Source organism: Pseudopipra pipra, chromosome 4 (assembly GCF_036250125.1).
Source record: "Pseudopipra pipra isolate bDixPip1 chromosome 4, bDixPip1.hap1, whole genome shotgun sequence".
Lineage (NCBI taxonomy): Eukaryota > Metazoa > Chordata > Aves > Passeriformes > Pipridae > Pseudopipra > Pseudopipra pipra.
In genome coordinates, this window is record NC_087552.1 from 20,072,486 (window position 1) to 20,092,537 (window position 20,052).

The following is a 20,052-nucleotide window of genomic DNA, read 5'->3' on the forward strand; positions in this document are numbered from 1 at the left end:
TCATTTATAAGCATAAACAGAATTGACAAAGAAAGCTAGCTTTTGAAGCAAGGCTGAAAAAGTATTTTTTTCTCAAGAGGTGATGATAGATTTCAAAGCTCAGTCCCTGCTACCTCATGCCTACACCATAATTCCTCCCCCAATTAGCTGTTTGTAAGGCAGTGCCATCTTCTACTTGTCACATTATAGGTTTTATTCAAATGAAATGCAAAGGGAAGAACGAGCTGATACCACTGTCACTATCTGAAAGAAAAACCTCCAACCTGTCCAGTACTACCAAGTAGAATTCTATTATGTAAATCTGCTTCCTTATTTTGGGAACAAATGATAGGCAGGACATAAAATGGAAAAATAAATTATACTCACACGAGTAAAAGATCAGTCAGGCAATGTACTGAGGTATCATTAGGGCTGATGAATCACTATTATCATTATAAAAATAACATATAATGCTTCAAATCCTGCATCGTGGTTGACTTCTTTGCTGATGAATATTTATGCAGTTTCTTTTGTTTCTTTGTGTGTCTAACAGATGCCAAGCTAAGTTCAATAGACAAATTGCATCTCTGTGAACTGTCACAGCCTTGTCCTTGTTTCTTCTAGTAAACTGAAGTTAAATAGCAAAATGGAATAAATAAACAGAGGTCAGAACCTCCATCTCCCTACAAGATTCAATAATCTGTGAAAGAATTCAGTTCAGATCAAAGGAAGAATGAAAGTTAAATCTCCTTTATTTGAAAGGAACTGTTTGCATATCTGCACTCTGAGGATCATAAATTACCTAACCAATGCCTATGTCATAATCTAATTAGCCACTTACCTCTGCTAAATTTCTCAGTATTCCTTGTTTCTATGCTCCTTACCTGCCGTGCAGGATGGGAGAATTATTGTAAATGCATGGGGTTTATAAGCAAATAAGGCTTTTAAACAAATAAAAAATTACAAGAAGGAAAATAAAGACGGTTAGGTAGTGATATTTGTGGACACAAAAGCTGAGGTCAACATAATTTATAACCTTTTTCAAGTGGCAATAAATCAGGTCAATTAATTCAATGTCTTAGCATAATCTTGTTCCAAAACAAACTGTTATCTTAGCATAGTAGTATTTATGGCAGGTATATTTTTTTTTTTTGCATCAGGGACCTCCAAATGTACAGTCCTATTGATTTGCTTTGCAAGCTTTCTGTAGAAGGTAGAATCAATGGTGCACTGTCACCCAAACAACTCTGAAGTAGAATTTATAGATTTGGGGAAACAACTTAATTGCTGGAACTATGCTTGCAGCTAAGCCTGCCCACTTACACATGTGCAACTACTGTGCATTATCCAAGTATTAGGCATCAAACATATAACAGTACATAAAAGTAACCGGAAAAATGTAAGTATTTCTGGAATGTCACCACTCTTGTGATGTATTACACAGCATTTAACTGATGCTCACACAGAGATACCATCTCTGAAGTTTGTCCCATATACCACCTAGAACAACCTTGAGTCTTTTGACATCTTGTAAGACACACAAGGCTTCCCACAACTAACTTAAGCTATACAAAAGCAGAGTTTGCCATTTAAAAACCTTGCCAGGCAGAGTTAGGTTAAGGATTTTCTCCTGTCTCAGTACCAACCATTTCTCTCTATCTTCATGTGGAAAGTCTCTCCTTGCAAAGGCAGTACAAGGGATTTGGTAATGATTCAATGGGCTAAAGAGGTAACATGCCATCTGAGAAGCAGATAGTTTGGCATCGCTTCACTAAGTGATACCTTTGTAAAGATCATGTCTCTGATAAGCAGAAACTCACACAAAAGTTGATTCTCCCTTGTCAGCTTGACTGTTCCAGTGCCCGTTTTTTCAATGTAGGCAGTGCCCATCAATACAAGTCCCACTGGTCATTGTGATTACTTACAGCCCAACCTCTTCTCTGAGGTCTTGTAGTCCCTCTGTTCCAACTTCTTCAGAAAGTTTTTTGGTTGGTTTTTTTTTTTTTTTCTGGTAATGCAACACTCTACATCTTTTGGGCAGCTTTGCCCAGGAAATTTTAATATCTTCACAGAAATCTTCACGTGCCATACCCAGCTATACAGAAGGTACTGAGCCTTACACTGAACACCTCCTAGGTTCTTCTGTGCTTGGCCACTGCCAGGGTGTTTCCTGCCAAGGGATCCAATAATGTGTAACACCACACCGTTTGCTAGCACTACTGACTCTTGAAGAAAACATTAGGTATGGAATTAGAGGAGTGTTTTTATGGGGAAATCTTTTCACATACCTGCATGATTCTGTCTTTAGCCAGTATCTCTTCAAGTGGCATCATAAAGTCATTTGATTCACTTGCTTGACCAGTTTCTAATTGGATATAATGAAGCAAAGCAAAATAGCTGTATACACTCCCTCTAGCTCTGCTCAATTATTCCTCACATCTCTGTGATGAGATCAGCAGGACCATCTCATACATGCCAGGCTCTCCATGCAGCTGACAATCCCACCCTGCTAATGAGGCTTTACTGCTATTTCAGCGCCGTTACATTTTTATTCACTCGTCCTTAGATTTACACTTCATATGAGCCTCTGCGAGTACTGCATGAGCAAATCAGCTTCTTAATGCAAAACAAATACACAGTCTGTATGTATTACACATATATACCTTTTGCTAAAAATCAGCTGTGCATTAAATGGATGGTATTTCTATTTAAAACAGTGAGCATGGGCTGAACAGATACACTGTGAGCAGGTTGCCTAGGCAACAAAATTCCTCAGCTTGGAGGAGTCTATAACAGAAGATGTTTAGCTGGCTTTAGTTTTGGGGCATGGTTTCTAAAAAATCTTAATTGACTCCTTTCAAATGTATTTTATGTAGTGATAATGCTATGTTTCAAGCAACAACTAGGACAGATACATCTATCTCTGCTACAAATTATAGCTATAAAGCATATAAAATAGAGACAAAGGTTAAAGGGTAACTTATTTCACAGTTTGGCAAGTATTTAGATGTTTGAGCCTTGCTTCTCAGCTACTACGTTTACTGAATATTTGTTTATTTTCTTCATACATGTAAAGCATCAAAAATTATTTTTGTGAATTTGACTGCAGTTGGGTTATTGGCTACCAAAATTCTTGACCTTGTTTTTATTAAGTTCTATATTTTCTGTAATGTTTTCTGTGAGTCTCCTTGAAGCATGCTGTTCTCTCCATATAACAGCACCATGGAGAGTGGTTATCCATAATCCTAGAAATGGTGTTGGACCCATTATCAAGGCAGATGTGTAGACATTTTTGTCTTGCCTCTGGGGCTGCACTTTGACTTGTGGGACTGCACTGGTTTTTTGATAAGCGGGATGGACTTTTTCCTCTCAGTAGAGCATGACTTTGGTCTCCCTTAATAACCCCTGCCCCTCAGATGGATATGGGAGCAGGGTTATGTGTTAACATGGTTTTGCAGCGAGGCCTGAAGGCTCAGTGCGGGTCAAGCTCCCACTCTGGGGGTGGTGGATTTATAACAGGGCAGCTGTATTGCTCCCAGAGCTTGAATCAGTCTGTTAGGGGCTGTATCAAGCTGTGCTGTTAAGGGTGACACTGCAGGGTACAGTTGTACCATCAGTGTGAAGGTGAGGGTGGCTGTACATTTACCTGAGGGGATGCTGCAGCACAGTATTGGGAAGAACCATTTCTGAGATATCCCAGCATCAGTTTCCCAAGAGTTCAGTGCTCACAACTGGAGGAAAAATGCCAAAAGGCTTATCTCCCATTAGTCATTAGTTAACTGATGAGATAATCTAAAATATTCAATATTAGGTAACTTCTGTTGTTCTTGCAGCACCAGAGGTCTCTCTGAAGCCAAGCTGGTCATGGCAGCATGGGTACATCCTGCACATCTGTGGCAGCTGACAAATTGCTTTCAGAGATGGCTGTGTGTGCAAAGTTGTCCCCACTCGGAGGATCTCTTGGGAACCAGGTTTGCTGGCTTTCCAGAGATTTTGAAATGAATTAAAATTAATAGGAAGTGAGCCTTCAGATCTCTTAAGAAGAAGTTTTAAAAGCAAAGGCTTAATGTTTCTGTAGGTGATTTTTTCCAAAGTGCTCAGGAGATTTGAGAGCATGAGGCTCCCTGCAAGGCAGCAGGACTGCACTCCTCAATCCCTTTAGGGAGAGGATTGTGGGCTGCCTACCCAATGACAGGTAGGACATATCTCTCTGAACAAAAAGTTGGGAATTTTCCATCTTGTGCTTCCTTTCTGCTCACCTGGATTATGCTGATCTGCGTCTAAAGCAAATGTAGGGCTGGGAATCAATCACCCATAAGTAACTGCTGCTGTCTGGATTTAGGTATTTCTTAGTCTCTATCTGCAGCTGCAGTTTAAGGGGAGGCATGTGCAATTTTGTGAATTTTAACTTTGGGACAAAAGGATTTGGTGTACATCTGTTGTGCACAGCAGAAACCTTACACAGATGATGGTGATATAAATTTTTCTTGCCTTCACCAAAATTACATCTATTGCCTTTCCCAAATTAATACTGATGTTCCCGCTGTAGACTGAAATTTCTCAGCACTTTGTTTCTTGAGCAAATATTTTTGCTTTTCAGTCCTGTTTTCTACAGATGTTTTTAGAAACTTCTGTTAAGCATATCTTGAATGCAACACATGGAAACAGTCGTGTGCACTCATGCTTGTGTATTCACAAAAAAGAAATTAAAATAGTTTGACCCTTATTTGAGGAAATCTGGTAAAAATGACCTGTCAAATATACTAAAGTTTCAGTGCCAAATGCAGGCAGTGAAATGTTTTCCACTCAACTGAGACTGGCTCATCGTCTTCCTGCTGAACACCCATGTGCTCCCTCTCCTGTGTGCAAGATCTTTCTCACTTTCATTAGCTTTCCCTAAAAATTCAGAGGGTATTGTTTGTTTTTCTCTGCTGACAGACTTTTGTCTTTTAAAGCTCAGCCTTGCTGTATGACTATGAAAGTACTACTGAAGCTTCTGATTCAGCATTTTTATTCTTGATTGTCCATCATTTTTTTGTCCCTGAAAATCTCAGTGGTTTAGACAAGAGAGAGATGTCAGATGCAGCTTAAAGGAATTGGCATGATAGCAGCCTGTTACTAGGACCTCTCAGTGACTCAAAACAAGATGCTTTGTTCATAAGCTCTCTTTTACATTTAGCTCTGGACATTTATTGTGGCAGGTTCAGCTTAGACAGATGTCTGTTGCAGGTCCTGTCTTGTTCTCACATTAAACAGGAAAGATGAAAAAATGTGCAACTAATTACCAACGGGGTAATGAATCTCCTCATATTTTGACAGAGCCCGTTAATTCAGTTGTGATCCTGTGGGTCGTTTAATCAATTCTGCTTGGAAATAGGTAGACACACAACAGAAGGGTAGAGACACATCAGTCCCTATGTACTCAGGAATAAAAAGAAAAACTCCGTTTCAGGTTGATACCAAATAGACAGAGAATACCAAGTTTTAGTCAACTAAAATATTTTAGAGTAAATTTTTCCCTTCTTTTTTTTTTTTTTTTTAAATTGCTATTATTTTTTTGGTATTTAGCTGAAGTTTTAAGACATTTTAATGTAAGATGTAAAGGAACTTTTGGAAAGGAACAGTCACTTGGAATTGAATGATAGAAGTATTTGTCTAAGGAAACAAAACAACAAAAAAAACCTCAGACCCAACCCACCATGCCAACCTGTGATGTCTAGATTGTTACCATCTTGCACCTTGTTCCCTCCCTAGACCCACTCTGGCATAAGAAAAAAAAAGTGAAGGCAAACAGAAAGGTTCTTTCTCCAAAAAAAATACTGTAATATTACCAGATCACCATTTTTTCCCCAAAAGCATTCTTTGATAGAAAATGCTTTACTTTGTGCTTATCTAGGAGCACAGGACATTCATCTGAATTACAGGTGAGCATAAGGAGGACTACAGATCTTCTGCTATCAGCAAAAAACAGCTTTAGAGTTAGCCCTGCACTGGAATTGCTGAAATCCTCTTCAACTGAAGGCAGTGGCAGCGCAGTCCTTTAGGAGGAAAACAAACAAACTGAAACCAATCTATGGGGCATTTATTAAATCACATAGCCAGAATTCATGCATACAGTACTTAAGTCAGTAAAATCTGCTTGTGAGAAATACATTTGGGAGCAAAAGTACTTAGGATTTCTCAGTGTCATTTTACTTTGCTTTAATTTTCAAGTTAAATTTGGAATAGCTTAATACTTTTTCTGAAATGTAGTAGGGCACAGAATCTAATAACTGGAAAATGGCAAAAAAACTAGAAAGGGAGGTAAGGAGCATATACAAGTGACCGCTGAACCCTTGCTCCTTCCATGGCTAACCTGAATGCTAGGCACCTAATGCTGCTATGATATATGCTTATTTGCTCCTAATAGCAGTGCAAATGGAAAGTGCTAAGGGTGGTCCTTTTTCATTTTTACTTTTTTTATCCCAAGTGAGAGGACATTTATATTGATCCATCATTTGGGCCATACTAGATGGTTATGTTGAAATTGTAGCCTGGTTGGCCTGTCCCTGCAGTAGCAGATAGGCCAGTCTAGCTAATCATGTTACAGTTTCATGTCTTCTGCTGGTATTCCCTGTCTCAGGACCTACAGTGTCCACTGTTCAATGGCTAGTCCTCCTCTATCTCATCCCCCATGCTGCCTTAAGTGCAGACCCAGACATTTTTGCACACAAAAAGGCCGAAACCCAGTCACTTCTTCCAATTTCATTCCTAAGATCTGTTGTCATTGGTTTGATGGAGTGTTTCTCTATTTTAATCTGACATTGAAAACACGAAGTCCTGCTGGTGTGCTAGGTACCCCTCACAGTTGTTGAGAAATGCTGTGATGAAACTCAGAGCTTCTGTAGACTGTTCCTTCTTCGGCCATAAGCCTTCCACACTCCTTCCACCACAACTGAAATCATCTGTCAGGCCATATGCCTGCCTACAAGTCATATTTACTCTCAGAAAACACCTTCTTTCTCTTCATATCTCTAGAAGACTAAGACATTCCTTGGGAGTTTTAAAGAAAGGTGGACTGCAGTGGTCCCAGCACAGCACAAAAAGGAAATGAGAGGTTTGTCCTGTGGATTTGGTGACTTGAAGGAAGATGAATTTCCCAGTGCCAAGAAGTTTTGTGAATGCAGGAATGACTTGAATCATCTGCAAAAAGTCACCTGCAGAACAGCTTAGAAATAATTTCTGTGTTAAGTAATTAACCTGTAGCAATTGCCTGGGGAGGAATGATTTCAAAATTTTATGGTCAACATAAAGTTAGGCCTGGCTGACTAGAGAAGGAACTCTCCAATCTCCATGTGTAGCAAGCTCACAGAAATTTGGTCTGCTCACTTGAACAAGAAAAATACCTTTGAAGCCCATTTATACCAAGGGAAATAGGTGTATTTCAGGCAGGTAAATCACAGCTAATGTTCTTTGAGGGAACTGAATTCTAGACTGGGAAGCCTAACTCAAGGAAGATGGATCTGGGAATATTTGCAGTGTTGATCTGCTTGCTGAAGCTGGCAAACTCACTTCTTGCATTTCGGGGATTTTCAGATGTTTATTCTGTATTTCTCTAAGTTGCCTCAGTCCTGTAGGGGCTTAGGTCACTTCGTCCTGCTCAGCAGGATGGGGGAAGGGGTTTTATGACCTCACGTACCCCAGTGTCATCTGTTATCTTTCTTTGTAATATTTTTTGCTTTCTTTACCCATTTCTATGGCAACTTTTGACAACGTCCCTTCTATTATGCAGCTCAGCATAACTTGGAAGAAAAAAAACTGTTAAATTTTCAACAGGGTCAGATGTCAGGCTTTTCAAAATGAGATTGAACATTTGGCTGGCTACGCTCATGTTGGCAAAGTAGGGGGGAAAATTCCTTTGTGGGGAAGCTTTTTCTAAAATGCACAATACAGGCTCTGATGGTGGGTGATACGTCTCTGCCCTGTATCCCCAGCATGAAGTAAAGGCAGGATGACAACAGGGGAATAGTCCAGCCACTCGTCTGGACTACCTGCATCCTTTTAGGCAATTGCACTTCTCTCATTGTACTGCTTCATGGGTTTCTCTGCAGGAACAAGGCAGTCTAGTGTGCTTGTTCTCCTGCTGCCGTGATAAAGGGACAGGTTAAAGTGAGGCTTTGCTTCTTGTCTTGCCTTATTTAATGAGAAGAATCCAGAGATACACAGCTGTCCTCACCCTTGCTTACTAATAACACCTCAATCCTGCACAGAAAAATGCAATGGTAAAAGGCAATATCCACAGGGCACATGTTATGTTCATCTCTGTTCCTCAGCAATTATGATATCTGTAGTGAGCCACTGAGGCAGGCACAGCTATGAATGACTATTTTAGCAAAGCTCTTGTAAAAGTTGCTAGCATGGTGGTTGGTTCTTCTACATCACCTTAAGAGAAACTGCAGTTGCCAGACATTATTCAAGAGCTGGACTCCTCAGTGTAGGACCAAAATATTGATGGGGTGGTCTTCCAAAATTCTGGCCTGACTAATTTTGCCTCTCTGGAAATGAGATGGCTAGAAGAGTCTCTGACCTCGTATTTGCAGTCAGGAAAGATTGAAAGAAGCTCTTCCTGCACACCAAGCCTGTGAATGAGATCAAAGGGGGCTCAGAGATCAGAACTTAACAGGAGTCAGGGGAAGAGCAAATAACAGTTGCTTTTAAAAATTCAGATATGTAAAATGAAGATCAGCAGTTTCAAAAGATGTCATGTTTATCGCTGATACACTCAATTTATTTTTGTCTTCTGCTCTAGGAAATGACAGTGTCCTAAATGAACATAGTGGAGAGCATGGGCAGGCCAATGAACACACCTTAAAACAAGTGGCTTCCCTCAGATGAATGACGGGAAACACTGTTTGCAAGCCTCATTGCTGAGAGGTGAGTGATGGGGCAACATCTAGACCATGTCTCCCCAGGGGTAGGGTTGAGGTCTCTGTCTGGGGCATTCCTGGCAGGAAATGGCAACATGTGTCCCCAGCCTACCAACGTGAGCTGTGAGAAGCAGAGGGGTTGCACTGAGGTAGCTGTCACCTTTGCACCTGTGATGGTGTTTGGAGGGAGACAGAAATGCAGCAGGTATGATTTTGAAGCAATCCCTCCCTCCACTGCTTTGAGGAAAGCAGAGCAGCTGTCAGGAGGAATATCCCTATTCCACATGGCTGTTCCATGTAAATATAGCATTGTAAACAAAGATTTGCCTGGGAATTAATCCCAGGGTGACTAAAAATACATGGACATGTTTTTACTGGCTCTTGTAACACTTAGCACAGCACTTTTTCCAGTCACAACTGATAGATATTTCCATTAATGCATGTATAAGCAATTCAAAGAGTTGCTGCTAGCAGAACAGGCTGAGACTTTCAAGTATCAAAAACCTGAAGTGGAGAACAGAAGTCATGCCCAAATGCCAAGCCCAAATACCTGCATGTTGTAGTGCTGGTGAAGCACTCAAAGCAGGGAACATTAAATGGCACAGGAGGGTAATGCCACCACACAGCCCCACACTAATACAGCCAGTTAGTGCCTGGCTGAGCTGTCTGACTCTCATGGGGAAGAGGGGTGTATCATAGATTTGGAAGCTGCAGGGATTTTTTTTCTCTGGGTCTGATGTGGGCAATAACATGCCATGGTCACATGCTGCCTGGTTTTGGAGGCCATCCTACGTCCTTGGCTACCCAGCCTTCAGGTACAATTCCTCCCTGCCTAGCTGTGTCAATCATTACTTTCCCCTAAGAGTCCATGGGAAGAGAAGTGATGAATAGAGACTAGTTTATCTATTTTAAAGAGATTAATTTATATTTTGCATTAAAGTTTTCATATTTTTGTAAAAAATAAACCTTATTCCCCCTCCCCTTCTCAAATCACAACCATATTCTGCTGCTTGTAGAGAATATTTGTATTTGTTTCAGTGCTCTATATTCAAATAAACCCTTCCTTACTTAGGAACTCTTGAATTTTTGAAAACTATAGGGAACCCAAGGGTGTTGGCAAGTGCATTTCTTCAAAATGGTCCCAGTGGTGGAGATTTGAAAGCATATATGAGCTGTTTTGATAATCCCTCTACTGAGCTACTTTATAACTTTGGAATCTAAAATACTTCCCTGACTATGGCCTAAATCACTTCAAAAACAGAATTTAGACACTTAAATCATTAAGAGAAAAAAATCCTAGCAGTAATGCATAAGTCCTTTTGAGAGTACAACTCAATGTCTTCAGCATCAAGTCCATAGAACCCACATGTCAGACAAGAAAGCAGGTTTTGCTAGCAAGAAAATCCCCTCAACTTTGAGAATTAAACTGCCATGACACCCTACAAATCATATGCTCTTTGTAGCAACCTGTCATCAAAGTTCAACATCTTGTTCAGGGCTCTCACATTGAAAAAGTTGCCTTCATGAACTAGAAGACACACAGGCATCCCTCTAGAAAGGTCAAAGCATGACAGATTCCTTCTGTGTCATATCTCATACAGCAAAATCAAGAAAGAGTTTTAAAGTGATGCACAAACGCAGAAGCAAAAATAATTGGGGTAGACAAGTTAGATGACCTACCTAATTGCACCTCAAACAGGTAATGCCTTCATAGATACACATGGGAGAGGAGTTAAATATAGATCTTGATTTGTATTCTTCAACATGAGAGTGTGGTTGGCTATTTTTTGGTGGGAGAAGGGGAAACAACAGTGTTGGACTGCTGCAAACATGACGCCTTGTGATTCTGCATGTGCCCAGCACTAGGATAATAGCTAGAAGTAGTTTAGACATTCATTTTGCCTGAACCTGGATGCCTATTGGCAGACAGGAAATATGACCTGTGGGAGACAACTATTTTTCTGGAGAGGTAACCTACTGCCTGTCTGAGTACAGAACAGGAGAGATATTTCTACTTGTTTGCAGTCTGCCTAAGGGGTTAGTTCATAGAAACATAGAATATACTGAGTTGGAAGGGACCCACCAGGATCATTGAGTCCAGCTCCTGGCCCTGCACGGGACACCCCAAGAATCACACCATGTGCCTGAGAGCATTGTCCAAACACTTCTTGAACTCTGTCAGGCTTAGTGCTGTGACCGCTTCCCTGGGGAGCCTGTTCCAGTGCTCCACCACCCTCCAGGTGAAAAATCTTTTCCTGATATTCAAACTAAACCTCCCCTGACTCAGCTTCATGCTGTGTTCTTTAGTCCTGTCACTGGTCACGAGAGTGAAGAAATTGCTATTTGCCCCTCCACTTCCCCTCGTGAACATCTCACTGCATCACAGACTGCAACATTTACATAAAGCAAATCTTCATCAGCCTCTTGTCTCACGGCTACTTCTTAGAGTATTTTGGTGGGGCACAGTTTTGAAGGGATATTTACCTCCTTCAACAGTGCTAGAGGCACCAGAGAGATATTCAGGTTTTCTAGGTTTTGAAGAATGACATCAGTAACTTTGGACATCTTTGCTGTGACAAAACAGCTACTGGGATAACTGGGGGGGGGGGGGGGGGGAGGGGACGGGGGGAGGAGGATAGCTAAGCCTAATAACAATAAAAATTTAAGAAATAAGGTTCTGACTAGCTCCTTGAGTTTTTCCTTTCGGGGTATTATTTTGAGGTTGTGAAAATAAGAAAAGAAATCTTGTGGTTAGTTTGGGCCACAAAGAGCTACTATGAAGACAGGGTGATGGATGTGTTTCATAGAATGGATATCGAACACATTCATGTGTTTGTTGGAGTGAATAGATAGCATTTCAGCTACTTCTTGAAGCTGAAATACTGATCCTAAATATGTTTGAAAGTGGGCAGAATCTGACTGACTACAGCCCAAGTGACAGGAGAACTGAGAAATCCATGTAATGAATAATACTTGGGAATTTCACCCAAAAAATGTTATTCTTACTACCCCATAATTTTTTCTCTGAACTCAAGTATTAGTTGCCTGAGATCCTCAAAGCCAAATGCAGGGAGAGCCCACCTTAAACTTCTCATCTGCAGTCTGACAGGCAGTGTCTATGTCCACCACTCCATCTGGCTTAACCTTCCCAGGAAGCTGATGTTCATCTTTGTGCTTCAGTGAATGGTTTTGTTTTACTGAAAAGGAACCTAGCTCAGTAGCACTCAAGGGGCTGTCAAATGAAAATGGAATTAAAAAATGTTGGCAATTTCTCTAATAATCAACAGTCTGCTTTGAAATACTCTTGACACTTTCCTTTCAAATTAACTCAGGAAACATTTTTATATGCAAAAATCTTAAGGAGTTTTTCCTGACCCTGAGAGTTTGAAGATTGTCTGTTGTATGCAGAAAGTTGAAGAGAGGTCTTGAGAAAGAAATCTGTAGAAATTCTCATTTTTAGTACTTTTATTATATCCAAAATAGACATTGTGCAGGTGAAGACTTTTTGTTTTGTTTTCACTGGTTTTGTTGCAGCTTCCTTGCAGTCCATCTGCACGCCAAAATGAAACTCCTTGAGACCCAGACAGGAGGAAGTCCTGCTTCATTTCATACTCGTCTGGTAATAACAGGTAGTCCTGGCCCTGGCATGAGAAACCTGAATTTTGTGGGATTTTTGGTCAGGTTTATCAGATTTTCCTATTTGAATTTCTGGGCTGCTGATGAATTGGTGTATCAAATACTCTTTAGGTGGCAGGTTTTGATTCAATGTTTTCTATCCTGTGCCAGCCATACTCAGGTTCCTCCAACTATATTATTCTGAGTTAAGGCTTCTTAGAAAAGAGGGGCATGTACACACAAAACAGACCTGAATACAGGCTATAAAAGAGATCTTTGTAAGCTGAAAGTCAAGTGCTAAGGCTTTTGAAAAGCATCCTAGTTTCATCAGGTCCTGCTCAATCTCACAATTGGTTTCTCTCACCTACAAGGCTAATCTTGCTGACTGTGCTTTATCAGCACAGAAGTTGCAGCACTAATTGGCTGTTAAGGTCTGTGCAGGTGCATTGGTGGGAAGTATTTATTGGCTACCTATTAGCTACTAGAAGACTAAATCTTCTGTATCTTGTAAACTCTGTTTGCTCCCTAGCACAAGTGTGTAAACTCGTAGGACCAGACCAGAAAGGACAATTCTTACCTTAATGACAATACCAGCATGTGCAGCCTTCAGTATCTGTCAGCACAAGGTGGTGAGACTCCAAGGGGAGACGCACAGCACATGGCACAGGTCAAAGACCTGCACAGCTCATCAGTGGGAATGACCCTAGCACAGCACGCTCTGACAACACCCAGCCTTACTGCCCACCCACTGACCTGTCCTTGCTCACTGCTAGGATGAAAGCTCACACTGTGCACACACAGCAGCCAGGATGCAGTAACCCGACCATCAACATACAGTTCACACTGTGGCAGATGTTACTGACAGTTTACAACAGGGTACAAGGCCAAATGCAACAGCTGTGCAGCTGAGAGTCCCGAACGAGTTGCGCTACTGGGAGGTTACCATGTCTTGTAATTGGCAGACCAACATTTTGGCACAGTGGATAGCCCAGAGTAACTTCCTAGAAACAGTTTTGTCCCTGAGGGCACAGTGCTGAGTGTTCCCCTTTTGTTCACAGATTCCCACAGGTTCAGTCACTGGTGGAGTCTCTTCTAACGCAGGTACAGTGAGGGTGGCAACTTCAGACTGGTCATATTGCAAAGTTGACATACTGCACATTTTACTGTCTGGCTCAAAGGATTGGAAAATAACGGCTGGCATGCAGAAAACTAATAGAATAACTTTATATTTTTACAATTACCTGGTTAGTCATTTCATAGCACTTTCTCATAAAGTTACATGCCCACGTACTACAAATTTAGGGTTTTTTGACATCTCTAATTGAGGAAGCTCTTCTCTCTGCCAAGTACTGCTTTTAATCTGTTATTACCTACTCCTTTTACCTTTTTAAGGACCATTAATTTCTATAACATTTTTCTGAAAGACATGAAAGTATAGTTCTCACTTCTGAAGTTGCAAAGATAGCTTAATGATAACAAATTATACTTTACCAGATTGCATGTGAGAAACATTTGGATTTAATTGACTCACTTGTTTCTTCCAACTCAAATATCATTTGCAAATACATAAATTATATCTACAGAGACTTATATACATATTTGACAATTTCTACACAAACATATTCACGATCAGGTCATTTTGATCATATTTAATAGTGGGCAGAAACAGAGTTTCTCTTTTATGGACTCTGAGACACTTGAATTTACACCTTATTTTCTTCTTTCCATAAGTTCAGTCATGGCCATAAACTAAGTGTTGCACCTTTTCCTCCTCATATAAATATGTAAAAATGGAAATCATTAAAGCAAAGTTAGGTAGTGAGTACTTGTTAATATTTATGTGGTGGAATTAACTACTTGCTCTCCTGTAATACTTATTGAAGACATTTAAAAATAAGATAAAACTGGTGTTAATGACTATTTCAGTTCTTACTCCATAGGAGTCAGATGTTAACAGCGTACTCAGAAGTGGGGGTTTTAATTCTTTTATTTAGTTTATTAGCTATTATTCTTAAACTGCTGTTCACGAGGTTGTTTGTTATTTTTTTGTTCCATCTGGCCTATAACAACGGAAAGATAATGTTTAAAGTTGCAATTGCTACATTTAGGCTCAGATTTTTGCCATCTTCCTTTCCCTCACAGGAAGCTTTTAACCTGAGACTTATAATCATGTGCTGTAGTGTCAGCCTCGGGAAACATGAAATGCAACACTTAAGCCTCAGTTATAAATAGGTAAGATTATCTTCTACTATTTTATTAGTTTGGGCCAGGATAGAGTTAATTTTCTTCCTAGTACTTTAGAAGGGTTATATTTTGTTTTTGTTTTGAAAACAGTGTTGATAGCACAGGGACATTTTAGCTACTGCTGAGCAGTGCGTATAAACATCAAGGCCTTTTCTGCCTCTCACACTGCCCTGCTGCTGAGTAAATTGGGGGTGCATGAGAAGTTGGGAGGGAATGCAGCTGACCCCAACTGACCAAAGGGATATCCCATACCATGTCCTCATGGTCAGCAGTAAAAGCTGGGGGAAGAAGAAGGAAAGAGGTGACATGCAGCATTTGTCTTCCCAAGTATCACTCATGGTGGAGCTCTGCTCTGCTGGGTGTGTCTGAACACCTGCCCACCCCTGAAAAGTAGTGAATGAATTCCCTGTTTTGCTTTCCTTCCATGGTGTTGCTTTAGCTGTTAAATTGTCTTTATTTCAAGCCACAATTTTTTTCATTTTTAGTCTTCTGATTCTGAGCAAGCACGTATGTGGGGCTAAGCTGCTGGCCAGAGTTTGCCCAAAACAACCGTTTTCCTTCAACATTTCTTCTACTACAGAAGAATCAACATTTTACTATTAAGTATTCTCCCCTCAGAGATTTCTCCAGTACTTACATAGACTTTCTTGGAAGAACATGACTAAAATCAATAGCTTGAGGACTAGGTTCAGCTGCTTCTTTTACAATGTTGTCTTGTAGAGTGTAATCCTACAGAGGTACAACAAACCAGAGAGCCCCTGTACGCCATGAAAGTGCTTGGGTTTAGAGCATTTTCCTAGAAGTTGATGGAGACTTACAGAATCACTTTGTAAGACTATCTGCTCCTGAAGTTTGAATACTTCGTCAGTGTCTTCATTTGTTTCATTATTTGGGCATTTGTTTTGGATTGCTAGGGGCTTTTTCCAATTACAAATACTATTAGTTTTTTGAAGTTGCAGTCTTCTCCTACTTTTTAACTGGGCTTCCTGGGCTGTTATCTGGTTCTCATTATTGTGATTAGCCTCTTCAGCAGGCCATCATTATTAATTAGAATTTGCACAGGAGCTTTCATGTATTCTTCTTGCATATTCAGCTTCACACTCTTAGTTATACCTAAGCAACTATGTAAAATGTAAAAATGCTGTGGCTTTATTGTGTAGTTGAGTAATGATTCAAATGGTATTTGTCATAGCCTGCACCTCCCTAAAATTTCTACACTGTGTTGATAGATGCAATAATATCTTACACTACACAATAGTCTTAGATTAAGTCAACTTTTAAGTTTGCTAGATATGAGACTGCAAACTGAAAAGCTGAGAAGTAACAGAGTTACTGCTATTCCTTGTTGCTTTGCTAATCAACATCTTATTAATTTTAATGATACTGGAAAGTCACACTGGTAAGGGCAACAGTACCTTCATAAAAATGAAACACACCACTCATATTCCTGCATATTTTGGATATGTGCCCAATGCAGAGGCAAAAGGCCTGTGCTGGGCAACTGCCCATGTGCTGCCTGATCCTGCCTGGCTCCTACCACCTTCATGGAGGTAGGAGTGCAACTCCTACTCGCTGTCATGCCAGAGGGAGCTCTTGACATGGTTGTAGATAAATTGCTGCCATCACTTGATTATAAGTAGCATAGTTTAATATTGAGTATGTGTTGAATAATCAACTTACAAGTATATAAATAGTAATGAATTACTAGTTTATAAATATTGTCTGATTATTAAACACTCAATAATTAGTTAATAAGCACAGAAAGTATTGTATAAGTGTAACATATCAAATTGCAGATGCTGTTTGGCTGCTTTCTGGAAAAGTGCCTTCCTTCCCAGGGGTGGAGGAGCTGGTTCAGTCTTGCATTTGTCTTTGGTGAGTGTGGGCAACTGGGCCAGTGGCACTGCTCCCACAAACTGCCCAGCAGGAACCATGCATGTGCTGGGACACATCATTTCTGCCCTTGAAAGGAGACAAGGAGAGACCTGCCCAGAGTTCCCTGAATCTCTGAGGAAGAAGCCAGGCTGCTTGTGCAGAGCACAATGCTGCTGCCTGCTCTGCTTCTGTCCGGGGGTAGCCCTGCCCATCTTTAAGCTAATTAAAGCTTCTGCTCATTATAGCAGTGTGGGTTTTGGCAAGGTCATAAATCAATCACTGTCTTAGAAATATGAGCTGTCATAATTGTGCATTGTCTAAATGTGAACTAATGAGTTAATGACTATTCCAGCTGTTGTACACACCTTGAATAAAGAGTTGGACATACAAAAACAGTATGAATTTTTTTTTTTTTCCCAGAGACTCTTTCAGACATTGAGTTCAGCCTGTTGTAGGCTGGTCTCTCAAACTTTGGGGACCAATATGACCAAACCCCCAACCCTGTTAGAGGTCTACATACCCTGCGCACCTCCTGCCTGCCTGGAACACAACATCTTCCCAATCCCTCCCACCCTCCTGCTCAGAAACAGATGACTCAGTCTCAGTTTCTGAGACCAAACATGCAGGACTTGGTCTCTGCTCCAACTCCACAGCCCAGCCCCAGGAACCCTTTTCCCAACCCCAGAGACACAGGACTTTGTTTCATTTTTGGAGCCCCCAAAACAGCTCCATGAACCTTTTTTCAAGTCTGGAAAACTCAGGACTTAGTCTCCATTTTCAAGTACAGAAAACACGGGTCTTAGTCTCTGAGTTTGATGACTCTTGGTCTTAAGGCCCAAGGACACGTGTCTTCATTTGAGGCCCACAGCCCAGGACTTGCCCTCCTTTCTTGAAGTCAGATGAGCTTGGGTTTTGCACCCTCAAAACTGCCCCCCTGAGCGCGTATCTGGAAAAAGGGTTTAGAATAGGCTTCAGTGTCCTGGCTTGCACCAGTTGCTCTAGTTCCAGCCTGCCTGTCACCTTCCCCATTCCAAGGGCCGCTCAGCTTATTGGGTGCCACATAATGCCTTCATATCTGGGAACTGATGTTTCTGAAAGCAAAGCCAGAGTAAAAAAAAACAACCATAATGATCCATTTCCACATCTCGGGCAGAGCAGAAAGTTCCCTCAGGGTCACATATACTGACAGTAGCACTGGATCAGGCACTGAATGTGTCAGAGCTGCTGTGAGAGCACACAGACATGTTTGGAACTGCAATTTCACTGGAGAGCACATGGCTGGGTTCATAGGGTTCTCACAAGTAAAATACTAAGCAAGGGGAAAGATAAAAACAAAGAGAAGCCCAGCGATCTCTCTGACATCGCTTTAGTGCCTCTTTTCTACAATCAGATTTGTGCATAGGAGTGTGGATGTATGAAGGACACACACTGCTTCTTTCATTGTGCCTGAAGGACAGACACAAAGCCTCCTACGACTCTTCGCTGGAACAAGTGCCAGGAGAAAAGAGAAGTCTGACGCATGGAAGCCAAGCCTCCAGCCCTAGCCAATGACAGAGGACTTCAGAGGTGAGTGAAGGCTGGGGCCTTTCCAAACTGACAGGAAGTCACCCAGCCTGGCATTGCAGCTGGTAAATCCTATGCTGGACAGACCCTTCCTTTCCCTGGAGCTGTCTGGGGGGCTGCAGACTGTAGGGCTTCAGGAGCCACCAGCTTCTGCTCCCAGTTACTGCCTCCCAGCTGCTTGCACATATTTCTAAGGGAAAGGCATAGTTCTTTTGTAATGCCACAGTGTCATGTCTGCCACCTTGTTGTGTTAGTACTTTGTTACGTTGTAGACTGACTGGGCTGGGATTTAAACAACACCCTTCAAATTAGGATCAGAACCTTTCATTCTCATCCCTCCTCCCTGATTCTGGGCAGTGAACCAACTCTCTTTACTTTGGAAGATCTCTTCACTGATTGTTTTGGGAAACAAAGATGTCTTGGGAGCTGGCTGTCTCTCCCAGAACTATGCAAGGAACATGAGGGAAGATACACCAAAAAGCCAGGGATTTTTGTCCAAACTGACTGTCTGATTTTGCTCTATTTCTCCCAAAGAGATGACCTGCTCTCAGATAGCGAAGGGCAGCAGTCCTGCAGGGCCCTTAATTAAGCCCCTGCTTAATTAATTAACCTTAATTAATTAATTAATTTACCTGAGCAGGGTCCTCCCACTGCCATTTAAGCTCCAGCTGAGGGGCCCTTCCTCTTTCCCTCGCTGTAGGTAGGTCTTTGTACACTCCAGGTCCTTCCTAAACTTGGTGTCCTTCCCTGGATGTCTCAGTTTCAGCACCTTGTATTTCCTTTCTGTGTGCAGGGCCTTTGGCAGAACCTGCTGTTAATTCTCGCTCTGCTCTGCTTGGCTGCTGGGGGAGCTGGGCTTCACCTATGAGGCTGATGTATGTGGGGGGCTTATTTCTGGTTGGTTTCCTATCGTGGGATTGTTTAGGGCTGGTCTGTACCTTTAGGTTCAGTTGGAAGTGGTATAGGACACCGTTGTTAGCTTGCGGCTGTGTACCCTAAAACTTACGACCCTTCCTTATCAGATGCTGCTCTGCTCAGATGTCTGGTGCTGGTTTCTGGGTCTTCTGGGGATATAGGGTGATACCTCTCTCTACCCTGATGCGCTGCCACAGCTTGGGGATCAGCACCTCTAAGAGCAGCTAAGTAGCTCCTGGAGCTGCCTGTGACCTTTCTTCTGTCTCTTGTACCCCCAGGGAGAAATTGCTTGTGAGCAATCCAGCTCCCCTGGTAGGACTGCTGGGGCCTCTGACCTGGGACTTGTTGGTCACATCCTGACAGGGGGCAGGTGGCTGCCTTGAATACAAAGTGGCCCTGACCAACCTGATTTCCAGGACTGCCCACAGGGGGGAAGTTGGAAGAGACAAAATGCTTGGCTGGTTCCATATACCTCCCTTGTTAATTCTCTGTCTCCTCACTCACCTCAGGAGGGGTTCCTGGGAGCAGCCACTCCTGGAACCTCTCTAGACCTCTCCCTGTAGTGGAGAGCAGCCAGTGGCTGAGGGCACCAGCAAGCTTTAACTGCCCTGAGCAGTATTGCCTGGTACCTCACTGGGATTCCCCTCTGGGGTAGGGAAATGGGTCTAGACGGTGACAGGATTTGACAAGGGCTTGGGTGTGCTGTGCTGTGGAGAGTGTGGATGGCTGCCCTGGGCTCTGTGGAAGTAAGCCTTGGATGTCTCAGCTCTGAGAAACTCAGTTCTAGTCTGTAACAGGCCTTAAGGGCTCTTTCCTCCATTGAGTTAAGCAGCCATTTTCAGGAGCTGACCTGTGTTGTATGAACTTATGAACCTGAAGTTTTTTTGGATTAACATATACTTGCTTGTGTATCCTGTCTGTGCAAGTCCTGTATAACAATCTGCACAGTGCTCTG

At 41.8% G+C, this 20,052-nt stretch overlaps 1 long non-coding RNA gene across 1 annotated transcript in view; it reads left to right on the forward strand.

Annotated features, from left to right (window-relative positions):
* The window catches only part of LOC135412887 (uncharacterized), a 404,646-nt gene that overhangs the window by 97,367 nt on the left and 287,227 nt on the right, over positions 1 to 20,052 (forward strand). The window contains exon 7 of the long non-coding RNA XR_010430007.1: positions 8,768 to 8,892. This is a non-coding gene — a long non-coding RNA (uncharacterized LOC135412887). The remainder of the gene's footprint in view (positions 1 to 8,767; positions 8,893 to 20,052) is intronic.